Consider the following 16,914-nt stretch of genomic DNA (forward strand, 5'->3'; position numbering starts at 1 on the left):
TCTCCAACATGGGATGATGGTGGTACAGGCAACATAATAGCGACTGTCATAACAAGTAGAATGAGTAGCGATTGCAAAACAAGTGAGTTTTCATTGTTTGAATTCCTACATGAACAGCAGCTGAACAGGGCGAGGGGATGGGAGAGAGGCAGGGTACAGGATGCCAGTCTATCACAAGTCTAGATATCTTTCTGTTGTCCCACATCGGAATCACCTCCGATTCGCCTGGATAGTTTCTATAACTCGGTCGTGTCGCAGTGTGATGTTGCACTACCTTTCATTGAAAACGAATGATAAAAGGCTTTAACAATCTGAAGCTAGAAGTTAGAATATGTCACGCCAGAAGGAAGTCGACCGTTGAAACTTTTTGTAAAGGTCACATGTGTTCCAAAACATACTAGGCAGGTGATTGGATGTCACCTAAAACACGCTTAAACTTGCCACTATGCTGATTGGTCCAATCACTTGTCGAGGTCCAGGTACAAACGCCAAGCTTAAAGCCTGGCAAGATGTTTCAGTGTGCTACATGATTGGTCGGAGAGTTCTCTGTGTGGTGTGTGAATTGTTGTTAGTGCTTGTTTTTGTGTGTTTAAAAATCCATTGGCTCAAATCCACTTTCCAATCCTCTCTCTGCATTAATCAGGCGTTGAGTCTCTGGTGGTCCTAATCCTGTCTTTAAATAACACACACACACACACACACACACACACACACACACACACACACACACACACACACTGCATGTCTAAAACATTACACAAAACACCTGAAAGAATAAAATTGTATTACTAGACAGCCTCTATTTATGCAACTTTATGACTTTATGCAAGCAAAGCACACACACACACACACACACAGGTCTGAGAATCTTGAGAAATACACATAGTACACACCTGAAAAACATGAAGAGTGTACATCCAGAGATAAGATATGTAAACGTATTCAGAAACACACACACACACAGGCACAGACACACACATCCAGGCAGGTCCTCTCCTGACCTCCCGAGAGAGAGTACAGTGCTGTATGCAGTGTGTGTGTGTGTGTGTTTGTGCGCATCTGTGTCAAACCCAGCAGTGGATTTTTTGACCCTTGAACTGCTTATCTCATAATAACCCACAGCTGCTGCCTCTGTGTGTGTGTGTGTGTGCTGCTATGTGCCTATAAAAAGTTTACCAGCTCTTTGTGTGATTTCACATCTGACTGTGACACCTGTCAGAGCAGGATAATTACACAGAGTGTTTTCCAGAGAAAACATTTTAACGTGTCACACGTGTGTCGTAGGAAAAGCTGCGAATGTGTGAATCAATGACGGCTGTGATTCTGCTCCGCTGCGTCTGCCTCGGGTTTCTGGTGACGTGCTGGCTCTCTCTCTCTGTGACACTCGAACAAAATGGAGCCATTGTTACTGTGATTAGTTACAATTCTGTTATGACAAGTGAACAGAATTAGGTAAGCTGTCCTGGCTTAAGTGGCCAAAAGGGAAAAGGTCTTCTGGGAACTAGTTCTGTCAGCGATTCACAGAATGATTAGATCCGTCCTAAAACACAGGTTCATATTACAAAAAGAACAACAACAATTCAGGGAGTATTTGACTGAAGTGCAGGCTTTCTGCGGTTTACAAACTGACTTGTCGAAGACACTGTTTTTTTTTAACTGTTGTTGTACACAGGGCCGTGTATAAGTAGCCACGGTTGTGTTGTTTCGTTGAATTGCTGCACAAATGTGAAGGCTTAAGGCTTTTGCAAATGAATTTAGAGTGGTTAGCTGAAGTGAAGTAGGTGGTAGAAGTCGGTGAAAGCATGTGGGAGGGATGATGTTCCTCTACTTTCTCATGTTTTGCTGGAACAATTTAGGCGGTATGCGTTGTGGTATTTGAGGCTCAGGCTCTCATTGTCCTGTGTGCAGACCAATAAGGTTTTCTTTATCACACAGAGGAGATCAAACTTGACAACAAAGCAGCTTCAAACACAACAGAATGAGTTGAGAAGCGATAAAAGAGTATGAAACATGAAATGACGATCCCTCTTTTTATTGATGGGAAAAGGTGTGAATCATGAAAGCTGAGGAGTTAATTGTGTGATTGAAGGCTCGGCTGATATCAAAGCCATGTAGAACAAAGTTCAAACAAACGTTCTGAGTTGAATCAATACAGAAAACAGGCTGTCTGAGGAAAACAAAGAGCTGTAATTACCTCTGAAGAATTGCAGCCTTGAGTTGCAGGGATGTAATAGTCTTTTGGATTCATTTATAGCAATAATAAATCAAATGCTCGGTTATCTTGCTGTTGGCAGGGGGATAAAATCATGACTGCTGTTTTTCTGCTGGTTCAAACAGACTCAACATGAAGTACACCTGACTACCTGCAGCTGATTTAAGCAACAGTATTTTTCTGCTATTGGCTCCAATCACAATGTGGCCCTGCTCAGTTCAGCAGCAAGTGTCATCTCATCAATTGTATCCAGAAAGCGGTCTACCCTGCATGGCTGGGGTCAGTGCGTAGCTGGATTTCTGGGATATATTTGGTGGAGATATGATGCAGGACAATGATTTAAATACATGACAGGAAACGCACTAAGGATTTTTGTAGTCTTTTGTAAGAAATATTGTTTTAAACTCGTGCAGATTTATGCACAGTTAGAGCAGCTATCCCGTCATTTTATTGAATTCTGCTGGGCAGGAGTTGTTTTTGGTTCTTGTCTTCATCTGCGTCCCCTCTCGGTCCATGACAAGGAACAAAAGGCTTCTTCCTAGAGGATAAAAGATGTTTTCATTGTCCTTCACAGGCTGAATGCCACTGTATCTCTCTATTTTTGGACACTTGTGTGTTGTGTTGTGGTGTGTGTGTGTGTGTTTGTTCCATTTCCTATAATGATTTCTTCCTTTGGAGACAGAATTAACTCTGTCAGTGAGTGTGTTCCCTGTGAGTGTGTGTGACGATGCATAGCTGTTTGATCTTTGTGTACACACCAACAGTGTAGAATCCCCAGCAAGCATGATGTAGCATGGAATAGTAAATTGACAGCTGGCAAGTCACACACACATGGTGAGTGCGCGGTGAATGAAGTGAATGGATTTATTGGTGTGTGTGTGTGTGTGTGCAGCAGGATATTGGCTGTCGCATTTTATCCTGGCATACATGGATGTCACCCATCTGCTGCACAGCAATGCCAGGTGGGGAGAGAGCGAGTGGCAGGAGCCCTGAAGGTGTGTGCATGCAAATATTTTTTGTGTCTTTGCGTGTCTGCCTCTGTGTGTAATAAGTGAGCTCAGTGGGGAGTCCGAGGCGGTAATGAGAGAACACTCGTCAAATTAGTCCCTTCACTTTTTAAAGTTTCTTGCCAACCCAGTGCGGCGAAACTATCCAAAATGGTTGAATTCCAAGAATTTAAAAATATGTTTCAAGCATTTAGCTACACACACAGTGAGGGGGCGTTTCACTTCTAAGGTTTTCAAGGCAGAATTAGTCAGATACAATAAAATACAAATCAAAAGAGCTACCAATCAAAGGCGTCTTCTCCTGCTGCATCTGAATAAATGTCGCCACTTCCCTGGTAGCATCCACGGCTTTAGAGGGATGTCTTGATGGCTGCTGTTTGTTGTTTCTGCTGTGAACAACCGGCTCTCTAAGGTCCACTGGTTGATTGATTATTTGATTGCACAGAACCCCAGCAGCTTTTGCACTGCAGATTCACTCCATATCCTTTTCCCTCACAGTATACACACACACATACACACACACACACAACTCTTTTTAGACTGTGGAAAAACTGAGCGAGTGATAAGACTTATCAGAATATTGGAAAAATCAAAGGGATTCCACAAGGACCGGAGTCTGTTACGCTCTGCAGCACCCTGGAAATCTGAGCTGAAGAATCCACCCTCGTGGAAAAATAACACAAAAGCTTTTTCTTCTCGTCTCCACTTACGGAAGATAAAACTGAAACTTGCTCGAACAGAGATGGCTTATACAACGGGACAGGTTTTTCACGTTGTTAAAGGCGCTGTGTGAAACGGATCCATTCATTTGTTGAGTTCTTCAATAAACAGGTGTTCAGTTTGAACAGTAGCTTCCACAAAATGACCAAAATTCAGAATTATCCGAATTTTTAGAATTAGAAGAGAAACACGAAATCGAAAAATTCTGGATTTGCTGCCTTCATGTGAATATTTTAAAATGCCTGTCTCAGTGAGTCTGTCCAGTCCTGCTAGAGAGAGACGATTAGAGCCAATGACAAAATATGACCTTATTTCATAACAGACATAAACAGCCAATCATATTTGGAGAACTAATCAATTTACAGTGTCGTCTTCCATCAAAAGTTAGTGAAGGAGTGAAGAATGCTTCACCTTGAAAACACTTTGTTCAAAGCGCCATGTGTGAGGCTCGGCGGCCTCCGTCGTGTCCCTCCAAGTGTGCGTGTGCAAGCTAATTCTTCTTTTTTGTGCGTGCGTTTGTTGTGTGCATCCTCAGCTGCTTGCTTTCCCTTCTGTTGCATTTAATTTCCCCATGAATAAATAATCCTCAGCGTTCCTCCTTGAGTCACTACGCTTCCCGTTGTGTTTGACCAGTGAGGGACAGGAACTGCTGACCTGATTATTTTCAAGAAGCCTTGACCAGAATGTATAATTAGCAAAGAGCAGAGCAGGGGTGGCAGGTGGGGAATTGGAGTGAAATGGATCGGTGTGTTTGGGTTAAGACCCAGGATCGGCAACAATCAAAGAGGATCATGGTCCGAGGACGTGGTGGCCTCGTGTTGCTGAGAGACGGGGAGGAGTAATCGTATATATTCTCCCCAAGAAGTCAAGATGTTTAGCAGTGTTTTTGCACCGAATGCTTTGCAGCCCCCTCGTTCCTATGAGCTCCAGCTGGATGAGTCGTGCTCTGCCTGGTGCACCATGCAGGGAGAGTCGGGTCCGGTGTTAATATGCTTCCTCCAGCCCTGCAGACACACAGCAGCAGTTCCTAATCTTTAGCTGAGACACAGGGAGAAAATGTAAGTGTGCAGTCTTCACATAGTTGATCGACTGCCCTAGGTTCAGATAAAAAGATTAAGATTAAGATTAAGAAACCTTTATTAGTCCCACAATGGGGAAATTGCATTTTTGCAACGGCATACAGACAGCAAGGGATAAGTTAGGAAAAAGATATATACAATATAAAATAGGCTACCAATAAAAGATATATACATTATAAACAGTTTACATATTTAACAGTTATTGCACAGGTGAGTGGAGGTAGAAATGGTATATAAAAAAAATGATGCATGGATGTGTATTCATATCCATTAACGTCACCAGAGTCACCAGATGGAAGGAAAAACCCTTTTCCATGTTGTTAATTTCCAGGCAGCGAGATTTTTTGTTCTCATAATTACATCACTGTGAGCATCCAAGGATCTTTGTAAACATTCAGAAAGTTGCTACAAATATTCATGCTCCACAGAGGATGAAATGTACCAATTCAAACTTTCATGGTCTCCAGAAGATGAAGAATAGACTTCATCATACATTTTCAAATTAAACCAGATTTAGACCCCATTCAGACTGGGGAAATTTAATCCAGCTAGAGTGGGATTGAATCCAGATTGCTTGCTGGATACATTCAGGCCTGTTTTTAAATCTGGTGTTGCTAGCTGGATTCACGAGCCACATTTGTGTTCAGACCTTAGCCAGATTTCAGCTAAATCAATCCGGCTTTAACCGGATTTGCACAAAATCATTCTGAGTAGAGCAGGATACGGCCCCAGTGCCCGCTCGATCCAGATTGGTTACACAAATATGAATGGGGTGGTAATGCAGCGACATAGAAACCGCACGGCCATCAAGTCAAAGAGTAGTTCACATACTAAGCAGCCATAGCACAAGGTCATCAGGACAAAGAGCTTCGAGTGATTGTTGGCAGGCAGCTGAGACAAGTGGTAGAAATGATTATTCTTCATAAGAGCTTATTAGAACAAGTGCACGAGGATGGTTACGAGCGAGAGGATGTGAGTCATACAGCAACCCTGCTGTTCTCCTTGCTGTTGGAAGGTCAGTCACAAAGCATCCCTGCAGCTAGAAAGACGGATATTAACTTAAATGCAAATGTCATCTCGGCCGTTTGACCTAAACAGCATTTATTCACTTCTCAGCTTAGAGGTTGTATCATGGATTAATGAAAGCCGCACACTGTGCCACTCTAACTGGACTTCATTGGACGTTCTCACTTTTAGGATATGTTAGGGGGACAATGGTCCACAGGTATGACATTGGTTAAATTGCACCCTTGAGATTTTATCCAGGGACATGTCAGTCATAGGACATTGTGCATGTGTCTCCTATTCGCTCAAATGGCTTTATTTTTCTCATGTGGAAAGCCTCAGGCTTGGACACGGTGCATAGAAAGCCGTATAAGCCACCGTCCACACTGTGTGCATTTATGGAAATATTTTTAATCTAAAATGATCTTTTAATTACACAAACTTCTCTTGGGGCGCGGCACAGCCTCTGTGTTTTCTGTCAGTGTCCTTACTGAAAGGACTGCTGTGCAGAGCCATCGAGTGCATGTTTGATACCCTCTAACTCACTTAATCACATTCAATTCTACACTCAGTGACTTTAAGAAATTATTCAGGAGGTTTGGGAGTTGACTTTAATTTTCATTTAAACAAGTCTCATAATTTGCTTATTGGTTCAGGAACTTAATGCCACACTCAATTTTCAGTCAAAGAGTTGAGCTGATGAAATTCAGCTGGGCTTTAGTGAAGGATCTGGAAGTCTGAACACATGACTCCATAACAACACCTCTGTATTCTCTCCTCATATATCTTTAGTCCTGCTCTTTGCGCTGTCCGTTTACTCCAGGTAATAAAAAAGCAGCATGACTCACCTGTTTCAGAGACGCAACACAAACAGTCTCACTCTTGTCTCCTTAACTCCTGCTGGGCCTCGATTTGTCTCCTTCTAGGTCTGTGTCTTCACATGCTCCATGGGATAAGGTGCTTTTATTTCCAGTCACATAATCTCCAAAGAAACCATCCAACATTATTTCAGCCTTTGCTGTCAAATTAGTAGGAATTTTGCATTAAAAAAAAAGGGCCCACTGTCCACAAGAGGGCACTGTTTCTGTTAAATAGCCCTGAGCTGTGCTATAATTGCACACATTTGTGTTTACGGACAAGGTAATTATTTAGAGCAAGAGCATGACAAATAGCAATACTTCAACTCAGACAGTTGAGCCGTCACACAGACACACTATCAGCAGGATTTGTGGATTTTCTGGCACTAAATGACCAGATGTATATTATACATTCTGGGTCTCAATGAAAAACCTCATGAAAAATGACACTGCACCCGCACGCTGAAAGGAAACAAAACCGGTTAGCAGATGATAACAAACCACTCTGAGAGCTGTCTTTTGCTGCTTGTCACACACACACATGGCAGCTGTGTGTGTGTCTATCTTCCCCTGCATGAACTCTCATACACATTCCACAGGAAAGTCAATTCTTCGCACACAGAACGTAATCACTCTCAGAAACGACGTGCATTTCAACAGAACTCTGGCTTAATAGAATGCAGTGCTAACAGCAAATAGGCTCTAGATGTGTGTGTGTGTCTGTGTGTGTGTCTGTGTGTGTGTGTGTGCGCCTCTGCCACGGTCAGCAGCCGCTCAGGGTATATGTGACTTGAATTCTGATGCATTTAATTGAAACCTGTTTTATCCCCCATTTACCACACTCATCTACGGAGGATTACAGATGGAGACAGGCGGAGGAGGGAGAGGGTGGAGGAGATAGAAAAGGTTGGAGGGTGGGGGCAGAGACAATGTAGCTCAGGGAGAAGGGAAGGGAAAGAGAGAGAGAGGAAGGCAGTAACCTTCTAATCAAACCGCTGTTGTTCTTGTAGATGTCTTTGGGTGGCGCTCTTCTTATCGAACAGCTTGTTGCCTGTAACTTCCTGTGTAACACCGGATTTCTATAAGCATCATTCTGATGTGAATGCTGCTATTTATATGCATGTCCTATATGTGTTTTAGAATTGTGTAAATATGTTCATATGGTTTAGCTTGTCATATAAATGGACATGTTTTATGTGCACGCCAAGTTCACAGAATGCTAAATCAGAACCAGCCTCGAACCACAACACTCCTTTAAGTCGCTAGCTCCAAGCTAAGTTAGCTTAGCTTTTATCCCATGGACATATGTGGTTGTGCACATGTGTCAAAAGCATTTGTGTGTAACTACTCTTCTGGCCAGCAGGGGGGGGGGGGGGGATTAAAGTTCAGCACTGTTGCTTTAAGTTTCGTACATTTTCTGAACAGAGATAGCGCTTCATTACCCCTAAAATAATTAATAAATTTGTTATTTATTCATGAGACAGATGATTTCAAACTCAGCAAACTTCTTCCTGCATTTGCAGACAAATTCCAGTAAATCACCTTTTATATTGAGACCTTCAAAGTTGTATTCCTTTTTCATTTCTTGCTGCAAGAACCTGAACAAAGACAGAATCAGAACAAAGTGGGTCCTTGCTTGATGAACCCTGTCAGGACAGGTTCTTGTATGACTCAACATGTGAGTACGTCTGACTCACACAAAATCAATCTCAGTTATGGGTGCTGGCAGGCTCCGAGTGTGTGTTTGCATCTGTGTGTGTTCATTCCCTGCACTTTGCTTCCAGCAGTTATTAGCACCATATGAGTGTGTGTGTCTCCATGACACCTCAGACTAATTACATTAGTGCCAATTAGCATCACAGGGAGCTGATAAATATCTCGCTGCATGCATCAATTATGTGGAACCCGGTGGGTCATACATGAATAAAAGAAGTTTAATAGGAGCAGTGATCGTTCATTTGTATTCACGTTGAGGATTTTTGTGTTTATTGATGGCAGTGCGTTTGATCACAGTGCAGAAGCAGACACGGACATTTTTCATGCAGCTCGGCTGCCGCACTGCCAGAATTCCTGATTTATGTGCGATTTGATCTCTGAGTTTGATCACCTTTATCTGTATTCATCACTCCTACACCGAGCTGTTTGGTTTATGCTTGTTTTGGGTTTTTACATACAGCGAATATTTTTATTCTGTCATGCTTCAGTTTAAGCTCAACATTTAACTTGACATAAGCAGTTTAACTGTGGCACATAGTTTTTTATTTAATCAGATAAGTAATCAGATTTTACTGTGTAGTGATATTTTGAGCTATTTTGCTTTGCTTTATTATTTCAGAAAGTTCTACTGCAAGTTTCTACTGAACCTTGGGTGTAACTTATTTCACTTTTTTAGGCTAAATCAAACTGAGGTACCCACAAAGTGCAGTTCCTTTGGCAGCCACTTGAGGGTGGCTCCGAAAGTGACTCAATCCTTTCCAACTTTACAGCAAAAACACCTCAATGGATTAACTTGTTTTAAGGCTCAGTTCAAGTTTTGCCAGGTTTTTAATGTCTGGATCCTCCCACACTAAACCTTAAAACCGTAACGATGCCAGCAGAAGCTCCTTCCATCTTTACTGAGCAAGAAAAATGGGTGCAAGTCTTGAAAGGGTTTTGTCTCTTTCTAATGTTCAAGGAAAGGTAATTCTTGATATTTAGTAATAAAAAAAAAGTGTGATACTTTCACCAATTGTTGATTGAAGGAAATGGCCAAAGGATCATGAGTTGAAATGAATCCCATATATCCTGCTTTGATTCAAATAGCATCTCAGTACTGCTGATCTTCTCCTTTGAGCTTGCCATCAGCTGACTCATCCATTCTTTACAGCTGCCCTTTCGGTGTGCTGTAGACATCCTTTCAATGCACGCTCACACAGACTCCTTCTATTCTCTCAGGATATATCTGCAGTGACTGTTTGACAAGCTGCAGAGAGTCTGCAGTGAGCCATTTCTTCTTTGTAACAAGAAGCTGATACTGAAATCTGTGATAATACATTGCATATTTCTTTTGTTTTTTTTGTAACTGCATTCAAGGCCAGTGCAAGGACACAAAGCCATAATGGCTCGGTGGGTCTATACAAATCATTTTGTTCCGTTTCAGTGGATGCTCTGATAATGTTGCAGTTGTTTTTCTACTCTGAAAGAAAAACTTATTCATCAAAAGTTCCGGATGGAAACACTAGAATTGTTTTACTGGGGAAACCTGTGTGCATAGCTGCATCACATTATACTAGTGCTACCGAGTCTGCAAAGGACACGATCCATACACCCAGTTTGTAGAAGTACCGTACACCATTGTATGGCTTAATAATAGGCTAAGAGTCAATTCATATGTTTCCAGAGTACCCTTGGATGTGAGACTACCCAATCATGCTTTGAGTCCAGGTGAACATTGGAGACAAATTTGAATAACGAGAGAGATATTGATTGTGTTCATTAGACTGGAAGAGACTTAAGACGACTGTGGCCTTTGGACACCAAATTCTTATCAGTTTTGTGCCAAACACATTCTTATGGTGTTGCTCTTTTAAGAGTGGGATGGACAACCTGCGATCAAAACGTCTCAAATTATGGACATTGATCAAAGGACACATCCAGCTGGTAGCCTAATAATCACGGCGTGTTCTTCATTTTTGCTAAATTAGAAGAAGTTCATTCAAGGTCCTCCTGAGACACAGTCACAAAAATGCAAGATCAAAGGGCAGAGTTTCCACGAACTATTGACCTTTGACATCTAAATTGACCCAAATAAACATTTGTACCAAATCTGTTGTGTTTCTGTCCATCCTAAGCCATCATGGTCACAAGACCAAGAATGTACTCTGACCATGATGACTTCAGATGGACATCATCAATATGGGGATCATAGTCACAACAAGGATGCACTCTTGGACAACCCAAAACAGCCTCAGCTAGCACGGAGGCATGACATTTTGTCAGATTCATCCAGTGCTTCTTCTCAAACAAACATGAGGATTTGTACAGCTGTGTGAGTAGATTGCGTTGCGTATCATCAATCTTCTTTTCATGTAAACAGAAGCATGTTTGAAAGTTTTCTGTACACAGGCCACAGATGACATAGCTCAATCAAAGCCCTGCTGACATGTAATAACATGAAATCCTGTGATTCAGTCATGATCTGACAGCAGCATGACGGCTCTCTCTGTCAGGAGGGTTTTATTTTCTGCACTACAGGACCTGTCTATCTTCTCATATTCTCACAGAGCGTGTCTGATAGCGAGGTGAGTGTGTTTGATTGAAAAGAAGAGTTGTACCATCACCTTCTTTATTGGAAAATTATCTTGTGGCTCAGTATGATATCAGAGATTTAGTTTTTAGCTCCCTTTCAAAGAGGCAATTCACTGCTGGGTCTAACGTTTTCATTTTCCACTGTTCTTATCTCGCCGTGACTTAATAAACCGGTGACATCTGATCCTAGCCGGGCCTGGAACGCGCCGTTAACTGCAGTCAGGTTTTTATTCTGAACGTGATGTGAGCTGAAAATAATAATTTCACAATGCCTGGCGGTAGTCTGTCAGTTTAATTTGCTCCATAACCACGTACTTTTTTCCTTAGGTGTCCCGGTGGCTACTGAAACCACTAAAGGTTAATAGACTACATGCTCTCCTCCCACTGCTGCTGCTGCTTTTTCATGACTTAGTTCATTTCCTGCACATTATATGCATCACTACCAAGTGCTTTCCAAAACCTACAATATGGTCTTAAATGATTTATTTAGAATTTTCATGAAGTTTTAAACAGACGATCAAACCAGGCTGGAGGGTAACGGATCCCCTGTCCATCTTAGGATGGATGCAGACTGTGTAAATGGACAGTTCAGGTAGTCTTTCATCACCCTTCATGAGTCAAAACTTCCTGCAGCTGAATAGCTCCAAAAAACCTCAGCCATTCAAATCAGCACCTCCCACCAACTTCAATCCCCCCATCACCTCCATATCAGTCTGTGGCCACTACATCCCCCTCAGCCCCTCTGTCACAAACCTGGGAGTCAAATTCGATCCCCAGCTCACCTTTGAAACAAATATTAACCAAATATGCAAAACCTCCTCCTTCCACCTCGTAATATCGCTGCACTCCGCCCCTCCCTTTCACACCGAGCTGCAGAGAGGCTTGTCCATGCCTTTGTCTCCTCCAGGCTGGACTACAGCAACACACTCCTCATCGGGATTCCTGGCAAGAGCTTACAAAAGCTACAGTATGTACAAAACAGCGCTGCCAGGATCCTGATGAGGGTGCAAAAACATGAACACATTACCCCCGTTCTGCACACACTCCATTGGCTCCCCATCCGTGCAGCCACCCAGGACTCTTCTAAAAAGTATGGGCGACAGGGCCTTTGCGGCTGCTGCTCCCCGTCTGTGGAACGCTCTGCCAGACCACCTTAGAGCTCCACAAACGGTGGATGCTTTTAAAAAAGGCTTAAAGACCTTCATTTTCCTTGAAGCCTATTCCAGCTAGGACAGTTCTTATGTTGGTTTTATGCTGGTTTTCTTTCTGCTCTTTCTTCTTTTGTTCTTTTAACCCCTATTTATTGACTAGTTTTATAATGTAGCCTTGCTAATTTTATTGACTAGTGTACACTGCTGCCTTGCTGATTTTATGTAGCACTTTGAGATTTGTTCACAAATGTAAAGTGCATTACAAATAAAATGTATTATTATTATTACCCTCTGAAAACATCTCCTGTTTATGTTTCTACAGAGCTTTAGCTACAAGCAAACTCAAATTTCATCAGTGTTTTAGAACATGGACAAACACTCTGTGACGTAATCCTGCTGTCACCAACTTGACAGCCCCTAAATTCAGTTAGCTCCTGGCTAATTTACCCAGCTCATGGATGGGTGGCCACCTAATCAGGCACCTAGCAATCTGAGATGGTACCCATCTTTTGTTTATACATACCTTTAGTCTAAAAAACATGTTTATTTCTGCTTCAGTATTTTAACTTTGATGTTTATGGGGATTGACTCAGTTTTAGAGCAAGTGGTCATTTGGACTGCAGTTTTGTTTTTCAAATTCCAGTTTTTGTTGTCTCCTTTGCTTGTTAAAGGGCCTTGCCTGCCCACAAGAATTGGAGAGATGGCTGTTGTGTGAGAAGACTTGGTTTGAGTTCAGTTTGTGATTCTCTGATTGGTTGAAAAGGCAGAAAATACACACTCGGGCACTCTGTTGTTGACTTAATCCCTTTTTGGCAGGTGGGAAATGCAGTTTCTGAGGTGTATTGACCCTTTAAAGGTGTGTAAACAGGTATAAGTGTGCCTGGTTGGATTATAATCTGTCAAATGTCACAGATAAGAATGAAAACAAATAATTTGGAGGCAGAATAAACCCCTGGGCTCACTGTGTGGGCTGTACAAGTAATCCGTTACTTCCATACTCCTGCTCATTATCGACATATCCCCCCTAATGAAGCTAAATTTATATTTTTCTGATTTGTTTAACTTTTTTTTTTTACTTCTGAGAATAGACCTCTGTCCACCCACAGTTTCTAAAAATGTTGAATCAGTTCTTCTGAAAGAGTGTTTTTTTTCTCTAATGGAGGAAAAATAAATATGGCATTTTCACTGGGAATCAATTCAGTGTGTGTGTGTGTGTGTGTGTGTGTGTGTGTGTGTGTGCAAACTGGGCCCTTTCAATCCATTAGAACAAATGAAAACAAAACACCAGTATAATGTCCAATCATTCACCTGCCATCATTCATTCCCATTTTGGAAACTCTGACGTAAACACAGAACCGCTATTATTCAAGGCTTTCTGGGGTTCAGACGGTTTTGAAACCAGACTGGAATTCAGTGCATGTGAAGAACAATGAATGTGGTGAAGAGAAGAGGGCAGGAAGTGAAGGAGAGCCCCTAAATGATGGCATAATTCTGTCACAAAAAAATATACACAAATGACTTCTTGGTTTTAACAATGAGCTGATGGCACTGCTACACTCTTTTGTGTGCGAGTAGCATCAGATAAGCTGCTAATGGCTGAATCTGAAATTAATGATGTGTCATTGCCTCCCTATTACAAGGCAAGCGCTCCTGTACACTGATTGTATTATCTCAGCATGCATATGTAGTCAATTACTTCCTCACAACGTCCCCTGTCCTGTGGTGTGTTTTTAGGGCTGGAAGCTTGTTGCAAAAAAGTGTGGAGCAATGTTTTATAGCCACAGTTCACCCCTTCACCTGTATTTACATAATTTTTTTAGCCTTTATGTCCTTCAGCGTCCAGAACACAGCAGTCACACAGTGCAGAGTTGCTGAAAATTGACCCATATTTGTGGTTTTAGATGAGGACACGTTGCTCCGATGCTATTTTTGCAGCCACACCTCTGCTTTTAAACTTTAAACCTCATATTTTTTGCGCCTGTTTTGTTGACTTTGACCCATGCTCTGTTCATATTTCACTTAAAATAGCTTCGGAGTTCAGTGGAGTGGACAGCTTCAGGCCCAACTGTCTGGGTTTCTTGTGGAAATTGAAAAAGGATTCACATTGGTCTGGTGGTTTTCAGGAAACATTTCAATCTTTTTTTTCCACTGTTCTGGTGAAGATGTCTGTGCATCCATAGAAATTCACAGGAATGGCAGCTTATTAAGAACACCAGGTGCCTTGAAATGAAAATTACACCCTTCGATGCATGGCTGAATAAAACAGCAGGGTGCTCAGTGGAGCGCCTGCACTAAAGAGTAGGAAGGTGTACTGTAGATGTGCGGTCCAAGCTAATGTATGAAATACCATCTTGCTGATTTAAGCACTTACTTTTTTACCACTTCGACAGGCCGACTGGCGCCTCCTCACTGCTTTTGTTTAAACTTCATCTTACACTAAATTGTCCTTAGAGTCTAAACAAAGGAAAGCTTCAGGATTACAGAAACTGCTTCCAGCTGCAGAACGATCGAGCGTGCAGACGAAAAAATGTAAATCCAGGCAAAGTGAAACTTTGGATTGTTTAGACTCACATTCCGTTTGCATAGAGGAGTAGGGTATATTCAGTAGAAACACATCAAAAATGTCTTAGTTGAACTGGAATCTTGTATTTTTACCCTTCAAAATTAAATCTAAATCATCAGTACAGAGGAACAATGACCATTAACACCTTCGATGGAATGTGTGGACCCTCTCACACCACCACCACCGTGGGTAATTTTCCTAAAGGATACGCCAGAGCTCAGATTTTCTGAGCTACAATGCTTCTCTGTGCTATGATGAAATTAATCCCATTTGTGTGTAAAATATTTTTCATGCTTTGGAAATGTAAGCTTCTTATCCGTTGCTGTTGGAGCCGGCCCAGAGTGATCCTCGCTGTCTGGTCTGAGGATGTTTCCCTTCCAACACTGCTGAATATTCAGGATGTGACAGAATCCAGAACAAACAGTATGATGTCAAAGTAAATGTGTTTTAAGAAATAATAGATTTAAATAAGTTAGTGCAGCTCCTACTTCCTGTCACACTTTAGGTCTTCCAAATTGTTGTAAGTTGTATAGTCTCACAGATTGTGTAATGTGACACATGTTCTGTGCTCCTGTCTGTGCTGACATTGCATTGTATCAAGCATGACCACAAAGAACTGAACCAGACCCAATTTCAAGTGGTGAAATGAATGCCATGGTACACCAAACTGGACCATAAGGGAGCGTCAGCAGTTTTTGTTGTTAGTTGTGCACTGACAACACTCCTGATGGTTTGTTTTTGATCAGACAGAATCTGTCACTTCGATTGATTTGCTGTTTCAAAAACCAGTTGCTGAACCTTCTAACACACAAATATCAAGTTAATCTTTTTGATCCCATTACAAGTGACCTTAGGCAAGTCCACCAATGGCCTGTGTTGACCTTCAGTGGTCCTCGTCACCCCCCAGTCAGCCCTTGTTACCCCCTGTCAATCTTCGTTAGCCCTTGTTGACCATTGTCGGCCATCGTTGGCCTTTGTCTGCCGTTGTTGCTGCCAGTTGTTTTACAGTTTTTCCTCCTTGAGGAGTTTTCGTTACATCTGAGGAATGCATGCAAGTGCATGTGCTGAAAATAGTCGTTTTCTGTAGAGTTTTGTTTATTGAATCTTCTCTCCAATGAACACAAACAGGCGAAGATGTGCGTGACTGCAATGAATAACACACTCTGTGACATGACGAGTCGGCAACTTATTTTAGCTTAACGATCAGGCTTGAATGAGCTTCGTTTCTACTTTAACTGCCGTGGTTCACTTTTCTCTGTTGGCCAAGTTCTGCTGAGCAGGTGTGCTGCATGTCAGTGACGCTCTGCTTCACAGTCACACTGCTGGACTTGACCACACCTGCCAGCTGCTGTATAAACACAGCATGCACCCCTTAGAGCAGATGAAGGTTAGGAGGTCCCGCTCGAAGGTATGAACTTTTTAGTCAGAGTCAAGATGGAGGCAAAAGGTGAAATATTTATGTTCTGTGTCCACATTTGTCTAGTTGGCTCTGTGAAATCCAAGGCTTATGCTTCAACTATGATCTGCAGCAGCTCAAAATATCTCTCCTGAACTCTACAGTTGTACCAGAGGTAAAAAAACCGACCTTCCCCTGTGTTTGACCCTGAGCTTCTGAGCTGCTGCAGTGGCATGAGCTAAAATTAATATGCTGGGAACACTTAATGACTAAATCGGAGCAGCTGGGAGAGCAGGTGAACCCAGTCAGGCGATAAAAAGCTGCTGAAGGACAACAGCTAAACAAAGTCAGGTGCATGATCAGCATTAGTGTCTGAGTCCAAGGGCTTAAAGATGTTGTAGAGGGCGTTAAGGTCGGTACAGTCGTTTTTTTTGTAAATGGATTGGCGCCATCTTGGGCACTCCATCCTAACTTCTGAAGCTAAAGGCTAAGTTACTTCCTGTATCTGTGTCACATGGTCTTTGTCACAACCTCCTGCCCCTTATGAAGACCAGCAGTGGGTCTAGATAGAATCTTTTGTTGTCAATAGAATATGTTAAAATGATTATGATTATTATATATTCATCAAACCAGATGA

At 42.1% G+C, this 16,914-nt stretch overlaps 1 long non-coding RNA gene across 1 annotated transcript in view; it reads left to right on the plus strand.

Moving 5' to 3' along the window:
* LOC114435838 (uncharacterized) overlaps window positions 1-16,914 on the plus strand; it is a 51,017-nt gene that overhangs the window by 26,985 nt on the left and 7,118 nt on the right. The window lies entirely within an intron of this gene.

This window comes from Parambassis ranga, chromosome 5 (assembly GCF_900634625.1).
Source record: "Parambassis ranga chromosome 5, fParRan2.1, whole genome shotgun sequence".
NCBI classification, from domain to species: Eukaryota; Metazoa; Chordata; class Actinopteri; family Ambassidae; genus Parambassis; species Parambassis ranga.